We start from the raw sequence: 17,273 nt of genomic DNA, 5'->3' as shown, positions 1-17,273 counted from the left end.
GTGTGCGCATTCAAGCGTTGGTGGTATAGTGGTGAGCATAGCTGCCTTCCAAGCAGTTGACCCGGGTTCGATTCCCGGCCAACGCATTTGGTGATGCTTTTATTCTGTACAAGGCTCATGGTTTTCGTTTGTTCTTCACACAATTTAGCAATACTGAAAATTAAAATAACAATAATGAAGAGAAAGTTTCTGTGCTTCTTTTCAACTGTCTAACCTTAACTATATGCCGCGTTACAGTTGTTGATAAAAGCTTAGTAGGGTTACTGCGCATTATAAGAAAAATGCCAGGGTGCTGTTTTTGTAACACCTTAGCACAGTTGATGAGCAAACGCACACGTTTTCAGTGTGGGGGTAGGCATTGGTGGTATAGTGGCGAGAATAGTTGCTTCCCAAGCAGGTGACCCGGGTTCGATTGCAGGCGATATAGGTTTCTTTTTTTGCAACATGTTACTTTTTACTAAAAAGAATGAAAAAATATGGTGCTGAGGCAGAAAACGTAAAAAAACGTGTGCGTGTTCAAGCGTTGGTGGTATAGTGGTGAGCATAGCTGCCTTCCAAGCAGTTGACCCGGGTTCGATTCCCGGCCAACGCATTTGGTGATGCTTTTATTCTGTATAAGGCTCATGGTTTTCGTTTGTTCTTCACACAATTTAGCAATACTGAAAATTAAAATAACAATAATGAAGAGAAAGTTTCTGTGCTTCTTTTCAACTGTCTAACCTTAACTATATGCCGCGATGCAGTTGTTGATAAAAGCTTAGTAGGGTTACTGCGCATTATAAGAAAAATGCCAGGGTGCTGTTTTTGTAACACCTTAGCACAGTTGATGAGCAAAAGCACACGTTTTCAGTGTGGGGGTAGGCATTGGTGGTATAGTGGCGAGAATAGTTGCTTCCCAAGCAATTGACCCGGGTTTGTTTGCCGGCCAATGCAGGCGATATAGGTTTCTTTTTTTGCAACATGTTACTTTTTACTAAAAAGAATGAAAAAATATGGTGCTGAGGCAGAAAACGTAAAAAACCGTGTGCATGTTCATGCGTTGGTGGTATAGTGGTGAGCATAGCTGCCTTCCAAGCAGTTGACCCGGGTTCGATTCCCGGCCAACGCATTTGGTGATGCTTTTATTCTGTTTAAGGCTCATGGTTTTCGTTTGTTCTTCACACAATTTAGCAATACTGAACATTAAAATAACAATAATGAAGAGAAAGTTTCTCTGCTTCTTTTCAACTGTCTTACCTTAACTATATGCCGCGTTACAGTTGTTGATAAAAGCTTAGTAGGGTTACTGCGCATTATAAGAAAAATGCCAGGGTGCTGTTTTTGTAACACATTAGCACAGTTGATGAGCAAACGCACACGTTTTCAGTGTGGGGGTAGGCATTGGTGGTATAGTGGCGAGAATAGTTGCTTCCCAAGCAATTGACCCGGGTTCGATTCCCGGCCAATGCAGGCGATATAGGTTTCTTTTTTTGCAACATGTTACTTTTTACTAAAAAGAATGAAAAAATATGGTGCTGAGGCAGAAAACGTAAAAAAACGTGTGCGTGTTCAAGCGTTGGTGGTATAGTGGTGAGCATAGCTGCCTTCCAAGCAGTTGACCCGGGTTCGATTCCCGGCCAACGCATTTGGTGATGCTTTTATTCTGTATAAGGCTCATGGTTTTCGTTTGTTCTTCACACAATTTAGCAATACTGAAAATTAAAATAACAATAATGAAGAGAAAGTTTCTGTGCTTCTTTTCAACTGTCTAACCTTAACTATATGCGGCGTTACAGTTGTTGATAAAAGCTTAGTAGGGTTACTGCGCATTATAAGAAAAATGCCAGGGTGCTGTTTTTGTAACACCTTAGCACAGTTGATGAGCAAAAGCACACATTTTCAGTGTGGGGGTAGGCATTGGTGGTATAGTGGCGAGAATAGTTGCTTCCCAAGCAATTGACCAGGGTTCGATTCCCGGCCAATGCAGGCGGTATGGGGTTTTTTTTTGCAACATGTTACTTTTTACTAAAAAGAATGAAAAAATATGGTGCTGAGGCAGAAAACGTAAAAAAACGTGTGCGCGTTCAAGCGTTGGTGGTATAGTGGTGAGCATAGCTGCCTTCCAAGCAGTTGACCCGGGTTCGATTCCCGGCCAACGCATTTGGTGATGCTTTTATTCTGTATAAGGCTCATGGTTTTCGTTTGTTCTTCACACAATTTAGCAATACTGAAAATTAAAATAACAATAATGAAGAGAAAGTTTCTGTGCTTCTTTTCAACTGTCTAACCTTAACTATATGCCGCGTTACAGTTGTTGATAAAAGCTTAGTAAGGTTACTGCGCATTATAAGAAAAATGCCAGGGTGCTGTTTTTGTAACACCTTAGCACAGTTGATGAGCAAAAGCACACGTTTTCAGTGTGGGGGTAGGCATTGGTGGTATAGTGGCGAGAATAGTTGCTTCCCAAGCAATTGACCCGGGTTTGTTTCCCGGCCAATGCAGGCGATATAGGTTTCTTTTTTTGCAACATGTTACTTTTTACTAAAAAGAATGAAAAAATATGGTGCTGAGGCAGAAAACGTAAAAAACCGTGTGCATGTTCATGCGTTGGTGGTATAGTGGTGAGCATAGCTGCCTTCCAAGCAGTTGACCCGGGTTCGATTCCCGGCCAACGCATTTGGTGATGCTTTTATTCTGTTTAAGGCTCATGGTTTTCGTTTGTTCTTCACACAATTTAGCAATACTGAACATTAAAATAACAATAATGAAGAGAAAGTTTCTCTGCTTCTTTTCAACTGTCTTACCTTAACTATATGCCGCGTTACAGTTGTTGATAGAAGCTTAGTAGGGTTACTGCGCATTATAAGAAAAATGCCAGGGTGCTGTTTTTGTAACACATTAGCACAGTTGATGAGCAAACGCACACGTTTTCAGTGTGGGGGTAGGCATTGGTGGTATAGTGGCGAGAATAGTTGCTTCCCAAGCAATTGACCCGGGTTCGATTCCCGGCCAATGCAGGCGATATAGGTTTCTTTTTTTGCAACATGTTACTTTTTACTAAAAAGAATGAAAAAATATGGTGCTGAGGCAGAAAACGTAAAAAAACGTGTGCGCGTTCAAGCGTTGGTGGTATAGTGGTGAGCATAGCTGCCTTCCAAGCAGTTGACCCGGGTTCGATTCCCGGCCAACGCATTTGGTGATGCTTTTATTCTGTATAAGGCTCATGGTTTTCGTTTGTTCTTCACACAATTTAGCAATACTGAAAATTAAAATAACAATAATGAAGAGAAAGTTTCTGTGCTTCTTTTCAACTGTCTAACCTTAACTATATGCCGCGTTACAGTTGTTGATAAAAGCTTAGTAGGGTTACTGCGCATTATAAGAAAAATGCCAGGGTGCTGTTTTTGTAACACCTTAGCACAGTTGATGAGCAAACGCACACGTTTTCAGTGTGGGGGTAGGCATTGGTGGTTTAGTGGCGAGAATAGTTGCTTCCCAAGCAAGTGACCCGGGTTCGATTCCCGGCCAATGCAGGCGATATAGGTTTCTTTTTTGCAACATGTTACTTTTTACTAAAAAGAATGAAAAAATATGGTGCTGAGGCAGAAAACGTAAAAAAACGTGTGCGTGTTCAAGCGTTGGTGGTATAGTGGTGAGCATAGCTGCCTTCCAAGCAGTTGACCCGGGTTCGATTCCCGGCCAACGCATTTGGTGATGCTTTTATTCTGTATAAGGCTCATGGTTTTCGTTTGTTCTTCACACAATTTAGCAATACTGAAAATTAAAATAACAATAATGAAGAGAAAGTTTCTGTGCTTCTTTTCAACTGTCTAACCTTAACTATATGCCGCGATACAGTTGTTGATAAAAGCTTAGTAGGGTTACTGCGCATTATAAGAAAAATGCCAGGGTGCTGTTTTTGTAACACCTTAGCACAGTTGATGAGCAAAAGCACACGTTTTCAGTGTGGGGGTAGGCATTGGTGGTATAGTGGCGAGAATAGTTGCTTCCCAAGCAATTGACCCGGGTTTGTTTCCCGGCCAATGCAGGCGATATAGGTTTCTTTTTTTGCAACATGTTACTTTTTACTAAAAAGAATGAAAAAATATGGTGCTGAGGCAGAAAACGTAAAAAAACGTGTGCGCGTTCAAGCGTTGGTGGTATAGTGGTGAGCATAGCTGCCTTCCAAGCAGTTGACCCGGGTTCGATTCCCGGCCAACGCATTTGGTGATGCTTTTATTCTGTATAAGGCTCATGGTTTTCGTTTGTTCTTCACACAATTTAGCAATACTGAAAATTAAAATAACAATAATGAAGAGAAAGTTTCTGTGCTTCTTTTCAACTGTCTAACCTTAACTATATGCCGCGTTACAGTTGTTGATAAAAGCTTAGTAGGGTTACTGCGCATTATAAGAAAAATGCCAGGGTGCTGTTTTTGTAACACCTTAGCACAGTTGATGAGCAAACGCACACGTTTTCAGTGTGGGGGTAGGCATTGGTGGTATAGTGGCGAGAATAGTTGCTTCCCAAGCAATTGACCCGGGTTCGATTCCCGGCCAATGCAGGCGATATAGGTTTCTTTTTTTGCAACATGTTACTTTTTACTAAAAAGAATGAAAAAATATGGTGCTGAGGCAGAAAACGTAAAAAAACGTGTGCGTGTTCAAGCGTTGGTGGTATAGTGGTGAGCATAGCTGCCTTCCAAGCAGTTGACCCGGGTTCGATTCCCGGCCAACGCATTTGGTGATGCTTTTATTCTGTATAAGGCTCATGGTTTTCGTTTGTTCTTCACACAATTTAGCAATACTGAAAATTAAAATAACAATAATGAAGAGAAAGTTTCTGTGCTTCTTTTCAACTGTCTAACCTTAACTATATGCCGCGATACAGTTGTTGATAAAAGCTTAGTAGGGTTACTGCGCATTATAAGAAAAATGCCAGGGTGCTGTTTTTGTAACACCTTAGCACAGTTGATGAGCAAAAGCACACGTTTTCAGTGTGGGGGTAGGCATTGGTGGTATAGTGGCGAGAATAGTTGCTTCCCAAGCAATTGACCCGGGTTTGTTTCCCGGCCAATGCAGGCGATATAGGTTTCTTTTTTTGCAACATGTTACTTTTTACTAAAAAGAATGAAAAAATATGGTGCTGAGGCAGAAAACGTAAAAAAACGTGTGCGCGTTCAAGCGTTGGTGGTATAGTGGTGAGCATAGCTGCCTTCCAAGCAGTTGACCCGGGTTCGATTCCCGGCCAACGCATTTGGTGATGCTTTTATTCTGTATAAGGCTCATGGTTTTCGTTTGTTCTTCACACAATTTAGCAATACTGAAAATTAAAATAACAATAATGAAGAGAAAGTTTCTGTGCTTCTTTTCAACTGTCTAACCTTAACTATATGCCGCGTTACAGTTGTTGATAAAAGCTTAGTAGGGTTACTGCGCATTATAAGAAAATTGCCAGGGTGCTGTTTTTGTAACACATTAGCACAGTTGATGAGCAAACGCACACATTTTCAGTGTGGGGGTAGGCATTGGTGGTATAGTGGCGAGAATAGTTGCTTCCCAAGCAATTGACCCGGGTTCGATTCCCGGCCAATGCAGGCGATATAGGTTTCTTTTTTTGCAACATGTTACTTTTTACTAAAAAGAATGAAAAAATATGGTGCTGAGGCAGAAAACGTAAAAAACCGTGTGCATGTTCAAGCGTTGGTGGTATAGTGGTGAGCATAGCTGCCTTCCAAGCAGTTGACCGGGGTTCGATTCCCGGCCAACGCATTTGGTGATGCTTTTATTCTGTTTAAGGCTCATGGTTTTCGTTTGTTCTTCACACAATTTAGCAATACTGAAAATTAAAATAACAATAATGAAGAGAAAGTTTCTCTGCTTCTTTTCAACTGTCTAACCTTAACTATATGCCGCGTTACAGTTGTTGATAAAAGCTTAGTAGGGTTACTGCGCATTATAAGAAAAATGCCAGGGTGCTGTTTTTGTAACACATTAGCACAGTTGATGAGCAAAAGCACACATTTTCAGTGTGGGGGTAGGCATTGGTGGTATAGTGGCGAGAATAGTTGCTTCCCAAGCAATTGACCCGGGTTCGATTCCCGGCCAATGCAGGCGATATAGGTTTCTTTTTTTGCAACATGTTACTTTTTACTAAAAAGAATGAAAAAATATGGTGCTGAGGCAGAAAACGTAAAAAACCGTGTGCATGTTCAAGCGTTGGTGGTATAGTGGTGAGCATAGCTGCCTTCCAAGCAGTTGACCGGGGTTCGATTCCCGGCCAACGCATTTGGTGATGCTTTTATTCTGTTTAAGGCTCATGGTTTTCGTTTGTTCTTCACACAATTTAGCAATACTGAAAATTAAAATAACAATAATGAAGAGAAAGTTTCTCTGCTTCTTTTCAACTGTCTAACCTTAACTATATGCCGCGTTACAGTTGTTGATAAAAGCTTAGTAGGGTTACTGCGCATTATAAGAAAAATGCCAGGGTGCTGTTTTTGTAACACATTAGCACAGTTGATGAGCAAAAGCACACATTTTCAGTGTGGGGGTAGGCATTGGTGGTATAGTGGCGAGAATAGTTGCTTCCCAAGCAATTGACCCGGGTTCGATTCCCGGCCAATGCAGGCGATATAGGTTTCTTTTTTTGCAACATGTTACTTTTTACTAAAAAGAATGAAAAAATATGGTGCTGAGGCAGAAAACGTAAAAAACCGTGTGCATGTTCAAGCGTTGGTGGTATAGTGGTGAGCATAGCTGCCTTCCAAGCAGTTGACCGGGGTTCGATTCCCGGCCAACGCATTTGGTGATGCTTTTATTCTGTTTAAGGCTCATGGTTTTCGTTTGTTCTTCACACAATTTAGCAATACTGAAAATTAAAATAACAATAATGAAGAGAAAGTTTCTCTGCTTCTTTTCAACTGTCTAACCTTAACTATATGCCGCGTTACAGTTGTTGATAAAAGCTTAGTAGGGTTACTGCGCATTATAAGAAAAATGCCAGGGTGCTGTTTTTGTAACACATTAGCACAGTTGATGAGCAAAAGCACACATTTTCAGTGTGGGGGTAGGCATTGGTGGTATAGTGGCGAGAATAGTTGCTTCCCAAGCAATTGACCCGGGTTCGATTCCCGGCCAATGCAGGCGATATAGGTTTCTTTTTTTGCAACATGTTACTTTTTACTAAAAAGAATGAAAAAATATGGTGCTGAGGCAGAAAACGTAAAAAGCCGTGTGCATGTTCAAGCGTTGGTGGTATAGTGGTGAGCATAGCTGCCTTCCAAGCAGTTGACCGGGGTTCGATTCCCGGCCAACGCATTTGGTGATGCTTTTATTCTGTTTAAGGCTCATGGTTTTCGTTTGTTCTTCACACAATTTAGCAATACTGAAAATTAAAATAACAATAATGAAGAGAAAGTTTCTCTGCTTCTTTTCAACTGTCTAACCTTAACTATATGCCGCGTTACAGTTGTTGATAAAAGCTTAGTAGGGTTACTGCGCATTATAAGAAAAATGCCAGGGTGCTGTTTTTGTAACACATTAGCACAGTTGATGAGCAAAAGCACACATTTTCAGTGTGGGGGTAGGCATTGGTGGTATAGTGGCGAGAATAGTTGCTTCCCAAGCAATTGACCCGGGTTCGATTCCCGGCCAATGCAGGCGATATAGGTTTCTTTTTTTGCAACATGTTACTTTTTACTAAAAAGAATGAAAAAATATGGTGCTGAGGCAGAAAACGTAAAAAAACGTGTGCTTGTTCAAGCGTTGGTGGTATAGTGGTGAGCATAGCTTCCTTCCAAGCAGTTGACCCGGGTTGGATTCCCGGCCAACGCATTTGGAGATGCTTTTACTCTGTTTAAGGCTCATGGTTTTCGTTTGTTCTTCACACAATTTAGCAATACTGAACATTAAAATAACAATAATGAAGAGAAAGTTTCTCTGCTTCTTTTCAACTGTCTTACCTTAACTATATGCCGCGTTACAGTTGTTGATAAAAGCTTAGTAGGGTTACTGCGCATTATAAGAAAAATGCCAGGGTGCTGTTTTTGTAACACATTAGCACAGTTGATGAGCAAAAGCACACATTTTCAGTGTGGGGGTAGGCATTGGTGGTATAGTGGCGAGAATAGTTGCTTCCCAAGCAATTGACCCGGGTTCGATTCCCGGCCAATGCAGGCGATATAGGTTTCTTTTTTTGCAACATGTTACTTTTTACTAAAAAGAATGAAAAAATATGGTGCTGAGGCAGAAAACGTAAAAAAACGTGTGCTTGTTCAAGCGTTGGTGGTATAGTGGTGAGCATAGCTGCCTTCCAAGCAGTTGACCGGGGTTCGATTCCCGGCCAACGCATTTGGTGATGCTTTTATTCTGTTTAAGGCTCATGGTTTTCGTTTGTTCTTCACACAATTTAGCAATACTGAAAATTAAAATAACAATAATGAAGAGAAAGTTTCTCTGCTTCTTTTCAACTGTCTAACCTTAACTATATGCCGCGTTACAGTTGTTGATAAAAGCTTAGTAGGGTTACTGCGCATTATAAGAAAAATGCCAGGGTGCTGTTTTTGTAACACATTAGCACAGTTGATGAGCAAAAGCACACGTTTTCAGTGTGGGGGTAGGCATTGGTGGTATAGTGGCGAGAATAGTTGCTTCCCAAGCAGTTAACCCGGGTTCGATTCCCGGCCAATGCAGGCGATATAGGTTTCTTTTTTTGCAACATGTTACTTTTTACTAAAAAGAATGAAAAAATATGGTGCTGAGGCAGAAAACGTAAAAAACCGTGTGCATGTTCAAGCGTTGGTGGTATAGTGGTGAGCATAGCTGCCTTCCAAGCAGTTGACCGGGGTTCGATTCCCGGCCAACGCATTTGGTGATGCTTTTATTCTGTTTAAGGCTCATGGTTTTCGTTTGTTCTTCACACAATTTAGCAATACTGAAAATTAAAATAACAATAATGAAGAGAAAGTTTCTCTGCTTCTTTTCAACTGTCTAACCTTAACTATATGCCGCGTTACAGTTGTTGATAAAAGCTTAGTAGGGTTACTGCGCATTATAAGAAAAATGCCAGGGTGCTGTTTTTGTAACACATTAGCACAGTTGATGAGCAAAAGCACACATTTTCAGTGTGGGGGTAGGCATTGGTGGTATAGTGGCGAGAATAGTTGCTTCCCAAGCAATTGACCCGGGTTCGATTCCCGGCCAATGCAGGCGATATAGGTTTCTTTTTTTGCAACATGTTACTTTTTACTAAAAAGAATGAAAAAATATGGTGCTGAGGCAGAAAACGTAAAAAACCGTGTGCATGTTCAAGCGTTGGTGGTATAGTGGTGAGCATAGCTGCCTTCCAAGCAGTTGACCGGGGTTCGATTCCCGGCCAACGCATTTGGTGATGCTTTTATTCTGTTTAAGGCTCATGGTTTTCGTTTGTTCTTCACACAATTTAGCAATACTGAAAATTAAAATAACAATAATGAAGAGAAAGTTTCTCTGCTTCTTTTCAACTGTCTAACCTTAACTATATGCCGCGTTACAGTTGTTGATAAAAGCTTAGTAGGGTTACTGCGCATTATAAGAAAAATGCCAGGGTGCTGTTTTTGTAACACATTAGCACAGTTGATGAGCAAAAGCACACATTTTCAGTGTGGGGGTAGGCATTGGTGGTATAGTGGCGAGAATAGTTGCTTCCCAAGCAATTGACCCGGGTTCGATTCCCGGCCAATGCAGGCGATATAGGTTTCTTTTTTTGCAACATGTTACTTTTTACTAAAAAGAATGAAAAAATATGGTGCTGAGGCAGAAAACGTAAAAAACCGTGTGCATGTTCAAGCGTTGGTGGTATAGTGGTGAGCATAGCTGCCTTCCAAGCAGTTGACCGGGGTTCGATTCCCGGCCAACGCATTTGGTGATGCTTTTATTCTGTTTAAGGCTCATGGTTTTCGTTTGTTCTTCACACAATTTAGCAATACTGAAAATTAAAATAACAATAATGAAGAGAAAGTTTCTCTGCTTCTTTTCAACTGTCTAACCTTAACTATATGCCGCGTTACAGTTGTTGATAAAAGCTTAGTAGGGTTACTGCGCATTATAAGAAAAATGCCAGGGTGCTGTTTTTGTAACACATTAGCACAGTTGATGAGCAAAAGCACACATTTTCAGTGTGGGGGTAGGCATTGGTGGTATAGTGGCGAGAATAGTTGCTTCCCAAGCAATTGACCCGGGTTCGATTCCCGGCCAATGCAGGCGATATAGGTTTCTTTTTTTGCAACATGTTACTTTTTACTAAAAAGAATGAAAAAATATGGTGCTGAGGCAGAAAACGTAAAAAACCGTGTGCATGTTCAAGCGTTGGTGGTATAGTGGTGAGCATAGCTGCCTTCCAAGCAGTTGACCGGGGTTCGATTCCCGGCCAACGCATTTGGTGATGCTTTTATTCTGTTTAAGGCTCATGGTTTTCGTTTGTTCTTCACACAATTTAGCAATACTGAAAATTAAAATAACAATAATGAAGAGAAAGTTTCTCTGCTTCTTTTCAACTGTCTAACCTTAACTATATGCCGCGTTACAGTTGTTGATAAAAGCTTAGTAGGGTTACTGCGCATTATAAGAAAAATGCCAGGGTGCTGTTTTTGTAACACATTAGCACAGTTGATGAGCAAAAGCACACATTTTCAGTGTGGGGGTAGGCATTGGTGGTATAGTGGCGAGAATAGTTGCTTCCCAAGCAATTGACCCGGGTTCGATTCCCGGCCAATGCAGGCGATATAGGTTTCTTTTTTTGCAACATGTTACTTTTTACTAAAAAGAATGAAAAAATATGGTGCTGAGGCAGAAAACGTAAAAAACCGTGTGCATGTTCAAGCGTTGGTGGTATAGTGGTGAGCATAGCTGCCTTCCAAGCAGTTGACCGGGGTTCGATTCCCGGCCAACGCATTTGGTGATGCTTTTATTCTGTTTAAGGCTCATGGTTTTCGTTTGTTCTTCACACAATTTAGCAATACTGAAAATTAAAATAACAATAATGAAGAGAAAGTTTCTCTGCTTCTTTTCAACTGTCTAACCTTAACTATATGCCGCGTTACAGTTGTTGATAAAAGCTTAGTAGGGTTACTGCGCATTATAAGAAAAATGCCAGGGTGCTGTTTTTGTAACACATTAGCACAGTTGATGAGCAAAAGCACACATTTTCAGTGTGGGGGTAGGCATTGGTGGTATAGTGGCGAGAATAGTTGCTTCCCAAGCAATTGACCCGGGTTCGATTCCCGGCCAATGCAGGCGATATAGGTTTCTTTTTTTGCAACATGTTACTTTTTACTAAAAAGAATGAAAAAATATGGTGCTGAGGCAGAAAACGTAAAAAGCCGTGTGCATGTTCAAGCGTTGGTGGTATAGTGGTGAGCATAGCTGCCTTCCAAGCAGTTGACCGGGGTTCGATTCCCGGCCAACGCATTTGGTGATGCTTTTATTCTGTTTAAGGCTCATGGTTTTCGTTTGTTCTTCACACAATTTAGCAATACTGAAAATTAAAATAACAATAATGAAGAGAAAGTTTCTCTGCTTCTTTTCAACTGTCTAACCTTAACTATATGCCGCGTTACAGTTGTTGATAAAAGCTTAGTAGGGTTACTGCGCATTATAAGAAAAATGCCAGGGTGCTGTTTTTGTAACACATTAGCACAGTTGATGAGCAAAAGCACACATTTTCAGTGTGGGGGTAGGCATTGGTGGTATAGTGGCGAGAATAGTTGCTTCCCAAGCAATTGACCCGGGTTCGATTCCCGGCCAATGCAGGCGATATAGGTTTCTTTTTTTGCAACATGTTACTTTTTACTAAAAAGAATGAAAAAATATGGTGCTGAGGCAGAAAACGTAAAAAAACGTGTGCTTGTTCAAGCGTTGGTGGTATAGTGGTGAGCATAGCTTCCTTCCAAGCAGTTGACCCGGGTTGGATTCCCGGCCAACGCATTTGGAGATGCTTTTACTCTGTTTAAGGCTCATGGTTTTCGTTTGTTCTTCACACAATTTAGCAATACTGAACATTAAAATAACAATAATGAAGAGAAAGTTTCTCTGCTTCTTTTCAACTGTCTTACCTTAACTATATGCCGCGTTACAGTTGTTGATAAAAGCTTAGTAGGGTTACTGCGCATTATAAGAAAAATGCCAGGGTGCTGTTTTTGTAACACATTAGCACAGTTGATGAGCAAAAGCACACATTTTCAGTGTGGGGGTAGGCATTGGTGGTATAGTGGCGAGAATAGTTGCTTCCCAAGCAATTGACCCGGGTTCGATTCCCGGCCAATGCAGGCGATATAGGTTTCTTTTTTTGCAACATGTTACTTTTTACTAAAAAGAATGAAAAAATATGGTGCTGAGGCAGAAAACGTAAAAAAACGTGTGCTTGTTCAAGCGTTGGTGGTATAGTGGTGAGCATAGCTGCCTTCCAAGCAGTTGACCGGGGTTCGATTCCCGGCCAACGCATTTGGTGATGCTTTTATTCTGTTTAAGGCTCATGGTTTTCGTTTGTTCTTCACACAATTTAGCAATACTGAAAATTAAAATAACAATAATGAAGAGAAAGTTTCTCTGCTTCTTTTCAACTGTCTAACCTTAACTATATGCCGCGTTACAGTTGTTGATAAAAGCTTAGTAGGGTTACTGCGCATTATAAGAAAAATGCCAGGGTGCTGTTTTTGTAACACATTAGCACAGTTGATGAGCAAAAGCACACGTTTTCAGTGTGGGGGTAGGCATTGGTGGTATAGTGGCGAGAATAGTTGCTTCCCAAGCAGTTAACCCGGGTTCGATTCCCGGCCAATGCAGGCGATATAGGTTTCTTTTTTTGCAACATGTTACTTTTTACTAAAAAGAATGAAAAAATATGGTGCTGAGGCAGAAAACGTAAAAAACCGTGTGCATGTTCAAGCGTTGGTGGTATAGTGGTGAGCATAGCTGCCTTCCAAGCAGTTGACCGGGGTTCGATTCCCGGCCAACGCATTTGGTGATGCTTTTATTCTGTTTAAGGCTCATGGTTTTCGTTTGTTCTTCACACAATTTAGCAATACTGAAAATTAAAATAACAATAATGAAGAGAAAGTTTCTCTGCTTCTTTTCAACTGTCTAACCTTAACTATATGCCGCGTTACAGTTGTTGATAAAAGCTTAGTAGGGTTACTGCGCATTATAAGAAAAATGCCAGGGTGCTGTTTTTGTAACACATTAGCACAGTTGATGAGCAAAAGCACACATTTTCAGTGTGGGGGTAGGCATTGGTGGTATAGTGGCGAGAATAGTTGCTTCCCAAGCAATTGACCCGGGTTCGATTCCCGGCCAATGCAGGCGATATAGGTTTCTTTTTTTGCAACATGTTACTTTTTACTAAAAAGAATGAAAAAATATGGTGCTGAGGCAGAAAACGTAAAAAACCGTGTGCATGTTCAAGCGTTGGTGGTATAGTGGTGAGCATAGCTGCCTTCCAAGCAGTTGACCGGGGTTCGATTCCCGGCCAACGCATTTGGTGATGCTTTTATTCTGTTTAAGGCTCATGGTTTTCGTTTGTTCTTCACACAATTTAGCAATACTGAAAATTAAAATAACAATAATGAAGAGAAAGTTTCTCTGCTTCTTTTCAACTGTCTAACCTTAACTATATGCCGCGTTACAGTTGTTGATAAAAGCTTAGTAGGGTTACTGCGCATTATAAGAAAAATGCCAGGGTGCTGTTTTTGTAACACATTAGCACAGTTGATGAGCAAAAGCACACATTTTCAGTGTGGGGGTAGGCATTGGTGGTATAGTGGCGAGAATAGTTGCTTCCCAAGCAATTGACCCGGGTTCGATTCCCGGCCAATGCAGGCGATATAGGTTTCTTTTTTTGCAACATGTTACTTTTTACTAAAAAGAATGAAAAAATATGGTGCTGAGGCAGAAAACGTAAAAAACCGTGTGCATGTTCAAGCGTTGGTGGTATAGTGGTGAGCATAGCTGCCTTCCAAGCAGTTGACCGGGGTTCGATTCCCGGCCAACGCATTTGGTGATGCTTTTATTCTGTTTAAGGCTCATGGTTTTCGTTTGTTCTTCACACAATTTAGCAATACTGAAAATTAAAATAACAATAATGAAGAGAAAGTTTCTCTGCTTCTTTTCAACTGTCTAACCTTAACTATATGCCGCGTTACAGTTGTTGATAAAAGCTTAGTAGGGTTACTGCGCATTATAAGAAAAATGCCAGGGTGCTGTTTTTGTAACACATTAGCACAGTTGATGAGCAAAAGCACACATTTTCAGTGTGGGGGTAGGCATTGGTGGTATAGTGGCGAGAATAGTTGCTTCCCAAGCAATTGACCCGGGTTCGATTCCCGGCCAATGCAGGCGATATAGGTTTCTTTTTTTGCAACATGTTACTTTTTACTAAAAAGAATGAAAAAATATGGTGCTGAGGCAGAAAACGTAAAAAACCGTGTGCATGTTCAAGCGTTGGTGGTATAGTGGTGAGCATAGCTGCCTTCCAAGCAGTTGACCGGGGTTCGATTCCCGGCCAACGCATTTGGTGATGCTTTTATTCTGTTTAAGGCTCATGGTTTTCGTTTGTTCTTCACACAATTTAGCAATACTGAAAATTAAAATAACAATAATGAAGAGAAAGTTTCTCTGCTTCTTTTCAACTGTCTAACCTTAACTATATGCCGCGTTACAGTTGTTGATAAAAGCTTAGTAGGGTTACTGCGCATTATAAGAAAAATGCCAGGGTGCTGTTTTTGTAACACATTAGCACAGTTGATGAGCAAAAGCACACATTTTCAGTGTGGGGGTAGGCATTGGTGGTATAGTGGCGAGAATAGTTGCTTCCCAAGCAGTTAACCCGGGTTCGATTCCCGGCCAATGCAGGCGATATAGGTTTCTTTTTTTGCAACATGTTACTTTTTACTAAAAAGAATGAAAAAATATGGTGCTGAGGCAGAAAACGTAAAAAACCGTGTGCATGTTCAAGCGTTGGTGGTATAGTGGTGAGCATAGCTGCCTTCCAAGCAGTTGACCGGGGTTCGATTCCCGGCCAACGCATTTGGTGATGCTTTTATTCTGTTTAAGGCTCATGGTTTTCGTTTGTTCTTCACACAATTTAGCAATACTGAAAATTAAAATAACAATAATGAAGAGAAAGTTTCTCTGCTTCTTTTCAACTGTCTAACCTTAACTATATGCCGCGTTACAGTTGTTGATAAAAGCTTAGTAGGGTTACTGCGCATTATAAGAAAAATGCCAGGGTGCTGTTTTTGTAACACATTAGCACAGTTGATCAGCAAAAGCACACATTTTCAGTGTGGGGGTAGGCATTGGTGGTATAGTGGCGAGAATAGTTGCTTCCCAAGCAATTGACCCGGGTTCGATTCCCGGCCAATGCAGGCGATATAGGTTTCTTTTTTTGCAACATGTTACTTTTTACTAAAAAGAATGAAAAAATATGGTGCTGAGGCAGAAAACGTAAAAAACCGTGTGCATGTTCAAGCGTTGGTGGTATAGTGGTGAGCATAGCTGCCTTCCAAGCAGTTGACCGGGGTTCGATTCCCGGCCAACGCATTTGGTGATGCTTTTATTCTGTTTAAGGCTCATGGTTTTCGTTTGTTCTTCACACAATTTAGCAATACTGAAAATTAAAATAACAATAATGAAGAGAAAGTTTCTCTGCTTCTTTTCAACTGTCTAACCTTAACTATATGCCGCGTTACAGTTGTTGATAAAAGCTTAGTAGGGTTACTGCGCATTATAAGAAAAATGCCAGGGTGCTGTTTTTGTAACACATTAGCACAGTTGATGAGCAAAAGCACACATTTTCAGTGTGGGGGTAGGCATTGGTGGTATAGTGGCGAGAATAGTTGCTTCCCAAGCAATTGACCCGGGTTCGATTCCCGGCCAATGCAGGCGATATAGGTTTCTTTTTTGCAACATGTTACTTTTTACTAAAAAGAATGAAAAAATATGGTGCTGAGGCAGAAAACGTAAAAAAACGTGTGCTTGTTCAAGCGTTGGTGGTATAGTGGTGAGCATAGCTTCCTTCCAAGCAGTTGACCCGGGTTGGATTCCCGGCCAACGCATTTGGAGATGCTTTTACTCTGTTTAAGGCTCATGGTTTTCGTTTGTTCTTCACACAATTTAGCAATACTGAACATTAAAATAACAATAATGAAGAGAAAGTTTCTCTGCTTCTTTTCAACTGTCTTACCTTAACTATATGCCGCGTTACAGTTGTTGATAAAAGCTTAGTAGGGTTACTGCGCATTATAAGAAAAATGCCAGGGTGCTGTTTTTGTAACACATTAGCACAGTTGATGAGCAAAAGCACACATTTTCAGTGTGGGGGTAGGCATTGGTGGTATAGTGGCGAGAATAGTTGCTTCCCAAGCAGTTAACCCGGGTTCGATTCCCGGCCAATGCAGGCGATATAGGTTTCTTTTTTTGCAACATGTTACTTTTTACTAAAAAGAATGAAAAAATATGGTGCTGAGGCAGAAAACGTAAAAAACCGTGTGCATGTTCAAGCGTTGGTGGTATAGTGGTGAGCATAGCTGCCTTCCAAGCAGTTGACCGGGGTTCGATTCCCGGCCAACGCATTTGGTGATGCTTTTATTCTGTTTAAGGCTCATGGTTTTCGTTTGTTCTTCACACAATTTAGCAATACTGAAAATTAAAATAACAATAATGAAGAGAAAGTTTCTCTGCTTCTTTTCAACTGTCTAACCTTAACTATATGCCGCGTTACAGTTGTTGATAAAAGCTTAGTAGGGTTACTGCGCATTATAAGAAAAATGCCAGGGTGCTGTTTTTGTAACACATTAGCACAGTTGATGAGCAAAAGCACACATTTTCAGTGTGGGGGTAGGCATTGGTGGTATAGTGGCGAGAATAGTTGCTTCCCAAGCAATTGACCCGGGTTCGATTCCCGGCCAATGCAGGCGGTATGGGGGTTTTTTTTGCAACATGTTACTTTTTACTAAAAAGAATGAAAAAATATGGTGCTGAGGCCGAAAATGTAAAAAAACGTGTGCATGTTCAAGCGTTGGTGGTATAGTGGTGAGCATAGCTGCCTTCCAAGCAGTTGAACCGGGTTCGATTCCCGACTAACGCATTTGGTGATGCTTTTATTCTGTTTAAGGCTCATGGTTTTCGTTTGTTCTTCACACAATTTAGCAATACTGAAAATTAAAATAACAATAATGAAGAGAAAAATTCTCTGCTTCTTTTCAACTGTCTAACCTTAACTATTTGCCACGTTACAGTTGTTGATAAAAGCTTAGTAGG

General features: G+C 40.9%; 39 non-coding genes across 39 annotated transcripts; all 39 read left to right on the top strand.

Annotated features, from left to right (window-relative positions):
- The first annotated feature begins 14 nt into the window (after positions 1-14).
- TRNAG-UCC (transfer RNA glycine (anticodon UCC)) lies at positions 15-86 on the top strand. The gene has a single exon. It is a non-coding gene; the product is annotated as a tRNA-Gly (tRNA).
- A 434-nt stretch (positions 87-520) lies between these two features.
- On the top strand, positions 521-592 carry TRNAG-UCC (transfer RNA glycine (anticodon UCC)). The gene has a single exon. It is a non-coding gene; the product is annotated as a tRNA-Gly (tRNA).
- Positions 593-1,036: 444 nt separating this feature from the next.
- On the top strand, positions 1,037-1,108 carry TRNAG-UCC (transfer RNA glycine (anticodon UCC)). The gene has a single exon. It is a non-coding gene; the product is annotated as a tRNA-Gly (tRNA).
- A 269-nt stretch (positions 1,109-1,377) lies between these two features.
- On the top strand, positions 1,378-1,449 carry TRNAG-CCC (transfer RNA glycine (anticodon CCC)). Its single transcript has one exon. It is a non-coding gene; the product is annotated as a tRNA-Gly (tRNA).
- Positions 1,450-1,552: 103 nt separating this feature from the next.
- Positions 1,553-1,624, top strand: TRNAG-UCC (transfer RNA glycine (anticodon UCC)). Its single transcript has one exon. It is a non-coding gene; the product is annotated as a tRNA-Gly (tRNA).
- A 269-nt stretch (positions 1,625-1,893) lies between these two features.
- Positions 1,894-1,965, top strand: TRNAG-CCC (transfer RNA glycine (anticodon CCC)). The gene has a single exon. It is a non-coding gene; the product is annotated as a tRNA-Gly (tRNA).
- Positions 1,966-2,067: 102 nt separating this feature from the next.
- Positions 2,068-2,139, top strand: TRNAG-UCC (transfer RNA glycine (anticodon UCC)). Its single transcript has one exon. It is a non-coding gene; the product is annotated as a tRNA-Gly (tRNA).
- Positions 2,140-2,583: 444 nt separating this feature from the next.
- Positions 2,584-2,655, top strand: TRNAG-UCC (transfer RNA glycine (anticodon UCC)). Its single transcript has one exon. It is a non-coding gene; the product is annotated as a tRNA-Gly (tRNA).
- Positions 2,656-2,924: 269 nt separating this feature from the next.
- On the top strand, positions 2,925-2,996 carry TRNAG-CCC (transfer RNA glycine (anticodon CCC)). The gene has a single exon. It is a non-coding gene; the product is annotated as a tRNA-Gly (tRNA).
- Positions 2,997-3,099: 103 nt separating this feature from the next.
- Positions 3,100-3,171, top strand: TRNAG-UCC (transfer RNA glycine (anticodon UCC)). Its single transcript has one exon. It is a non-coding gene; the product is annotated as a tRNA-Gly (tRNA).
- Positions 3,172-3,440: 269 nt separating this feature from the next.
- Positions 3,441-3,512, top strand: TRNAG-CCC (transfer RNA glycine (anticodon CCC)). Its single transcript has one exon. It is a non-coding gene; the product is annotated as a tRNA-Gly (tRNA).
- Positions 3,513-3,614: 102 nt separating this feature from the next.
- On the top strand, positions 3,615-3,686 carry TRNAG-UCC (transfer RNA glycine (anticodon UCC)). Its single transcript has one exon. It is a non-coding gene; the product is annotated as a tRNA-Gly (tRNA).
- Positions 3,687-4,130: 444 nt separating this feature from the next.
- On the top strand, positions 4,131-4,202 carry TRNAG-UCC (transfer RNA glycine (anticodon UCC)). The gene has a single exon. It is a non-coding gene; the product is annotated as a tRNA-Gly (tRNA).
- Positions 4,203-4,471: 269 nt separating this feature from the next.
- TRNAG-CCC (transfer RNA glycine (anticodon CCC)) lies at positions 4,472-4,543 on the top strand. Its single transcript has one exon. It is a non-coding gene; the product is annotated as a tRNA-Gly (tRNA).
- A 103-nt stretch (positions 4,544-4,646) lies between these two features.
- Positions 4,647-4,718, top strand: TRNAG-UCC (transfer RNA glycine (anticodon UCC)). Its single transcript has one exon. It is a non-coding gene; the product is annotated as a tRNA-Gly (tRNA).
- A 444-nt stretch (positions 4,719-5,162) lies between these two features.
- On the top strand, positions 5,163-5,234 carry TRNAG-UCC (transfer RNA glycine (anticodon UCC)). Its single transcript has one exon. It is a non-coding gene; the product is annotated as a tRNA-Gly (tRNA).
- Positions 5,235-5,503: 269 nt separating this feature from the next.
- On the top strand, positions 5,504-5,575 carry TRNAG-CCC (transfer RNA glycine (anticodon CCC)). The gene has a single exon. It is a non-coding gene; the product is annotated as a tRNA-Gly (tRNA).
- Positions 5,576-6,019: 444 nt separating this feature from the next.
- TRNAG-CCC (transfer RNA glycine (anticodon CCC)) lies at positions 6,020-6,091 on the top strand. The gene has a single exon. It is a non-coding gene; the product is annotated as a tRNA-Gly (tRNA).
- A 444-nt stretch (positions 6,092-6,535) lies between these two features.
- TRNAG-CCC (transfer RNA glycine (anticodon CCC)) lies at positions 6,536-6,607 on the top strand. The gene has a single exon. It is a non-coding gene; the product is annotated as a tRNA-Gly (tRNA).
- Positions 6,608-7,051: 444 nt separating this feature from the next.
- On the top strand, positions 7,052-7,123 carry TRNAG-CCC (transfer RNA glycine (anticodon CCC)). The gene has a single exon. It is a non-coding gene; the product is annotated as a tRNA-Gly (tRNA).
- Positions 7,124-7,567: 444 nt separating this feature from the next.
- Positions 7,568-7,639, top strand: TRNAG-CCC (transfer RNA glycine (anticodon CCC)). Its single transcript has one exon. It is a non-coding gene; the product is annotated as a tRNA-Gly (tRNA).
- A 444-nt stretch (positions 7,640-8,083) lies between these two features.
- TRNAG-CCC (transfer RNA glycine (anticodon CCC)) lies at positions 8,084-8,155 on the top strand. Its single transcript has one exon. It is a non-coding gene; the product is annotated as a tRNA-Gly (tRNA).
- A 444-nt stretch (positions 8,156-8,599) lies between these two features.
- TRNAG-CCC (transfer RNA glycine (anticodon CCC)) lies at positions 8,600-8,671 on the top strand. The gene has a single exon. It is a non-coding gene; the product is annotated as a tRNA-Gly (tRNA).
- Positions 8,672-9,115: 444 nt separating this feature from the next.
- TRNAG-CCC (transfer RNA glycine (anticodon CCC)) lies at positions 9,116-9,187 on the top strand. The gene has a single exon. It is a non-coding gene; the product is annotated as a tRNA-Gly (tRNA).
- Positions 9,188-9,631: 444 nt separating this feature from the next.
- TRNAG-CCC (transfer RNA glycine (anticodon CCC)) lies at positions 9,632-9,703 on the top strand. Its single transcript has one exon. It is a non-coding gene; the product is annotated as a tRNA-Gly (tRNA).
- Positions 9,704-10,147: 444 nt separating this feature from the next.
- On the top strand, positions 10,148-10,219 carry TRNAG-CCC (transfer RNA glycine (anticodon CCC)). The gene has a single exon. It is a non-coding gene; the product is annotated as a tRNA-Gly (tRNA).
- Positions 10,220-10,663: 444 nt separating this feature from the next.
- On the top strand, positions 10,664-10,735 carry TRNAG-CCC (transfer RNA glycine (anticodon CCC)). The gene has a single exon. It is a non-coding gene; the product is annotated as a tRNA-Gly (tRNA).
- A 444-nt stretch (positions 10,736-11,179) lies between these two features.
- On the top strand, positions 11,180-11,251 carry TRNAG-CCC (transfer RNA glycine (anticodon CCC)). The gene has a single exon. It is a non-coding gene; the product is annotated as a tRNA-Gly (tRNA).
- A 444-nt stretch (positions 11,252-11,695) lies between these two features.
- On the top strand, positions 11,696-11,767 carry TRNAG-CCC (transfer RNA glycine (anticodon CCC)). The gene has a single exon. It is a non-coding gene; the product is annotated as a tRNA-Gly (tRNA).
- A 444-nt stretch (positions 11,768-12,211) lies between these two features.
- Positions 12,212-12,283, top strand: TRNAG-CCC (transfer RNA glycine (anticodon CCC)). The gene has a single exon. It is a non-coding gene; the product is annotated as a tRNA-Gly (tRNA).
- Positions 12,284-12,727: 444 nt separating this feature from the next.
- On the top strand, positions 12,728-12,799 carry TRNAG-CCC (transfer RNA glycine (anticodon CCC)). The gene has a single exon. It is a non-coding gene; the product is annotated as a tRNA-Gly (tRNA).
- Positions 12,800-13,243: 444 nt separating this feature from the next.
- On the top strand, positions 13,244-13,315 carry TRNAG-CCC (transfer RNA glycine (anticodon CCC)). The gene has a single exon. It is a non-coding gene; the product is annotated as a tRNA-Gly (tRNA).
- Positions 13,316-13,759: 444 nt separating this feature from the next.
- On the top strand, positions 13,760-13,831 carry TRNAG-CCC (transfer RNA glycine (anticodon CCC)). Its single transcript has one exon. It is a non-coding gene; the product is annotated as a tRNA-Gly (tRNA).
- A 444-nt stretch (positions 13,832-14,275) lies between these two features.
- TRNAG-CCC (transfer RNA glycine (anticodon CCC)) lies at positions 14,276-14,347 on the top strand. The gene has a single exon. It is a non-coding gene; the product is annotated as a tRNA-Gly (tRNA).
- Positions 14,348-14,791: 444 nt separating this feature from the next.
- On the top strand, positions 14,792-14,863 carry TRNAG-CCC (transfer RNA glycine (anticodon CCC)). The gene has a single exon. It is a non-coding gene; the product is annotated as a tRNA-Gly (tRNA).
- A 444-nt stretch (positions 14,864-15,307) lies between these two features.
- On the top strand, positions 15,308-15,379 carry TRNAG-CCC (transfer RNA glycine (anticodon CCC)). The gene has a single exon. It is a non-coding gene; the product is annotated as a tRNA-Gly (tRNA).
- A 444-nt stretch (positions 15,380-15,823) lies between these two features.
- On the top strand, positions 15,824-15,895 carry TRNAG-CCC (transfer RNA glycine (anticodon CCC)). The gene has a single exon. It is a non-coding gene; the product is annotated as a tRNA-Gly (tRNA).
- Positions 15,896-16,338: 443 nt separating this feature from the next.
- On the top strand, positions 16,339-16,410 carry TRNAG-CCC (transfer RNA glycine (anticodon CCC)). Its single transcript has one exon. It is a non-coding gene; the product is annotated as a tRNA-Gly (tRNA).
- A 444-nt stretch (positions 16,411-16,854) lies between these two features.
- Positions 16,855-16,926, top strand: TRNAG-CCC (transfer RNA glycine (anticodon CCC)). Its single transcript has one exon. It is a non-coding gene; the product is annotated as a tRNA-Gly (tRNA).
- Positions 16,927-17,273: the final 347 nt, after the last annotated feature.

Source organism: Anomaloglossus baeobatrachus, unplaced genomic scaffold (genome assembly GCF_048569485.1).
Source record: "Anomaloglossus baeobatrachus isolate aAnoBae1 unplaced genomic scaffold, aAnoBae1.hap1 Scaffold_2622, whole genome shotgun sequence".
In the NCBI taxonomy this organism is placed as follows: domain Eukaryota; kingdom Metazoa; phylum Chordata; class Amphibia; order Anura; family Aromobatidae; genus Anomaloglossus; species Anomaloglossus baeobatrachus.
Note: the sequence above shows the minus strand (reverse complement) of the source record. Positions and strands in the feature narration are given on the sequence as shown.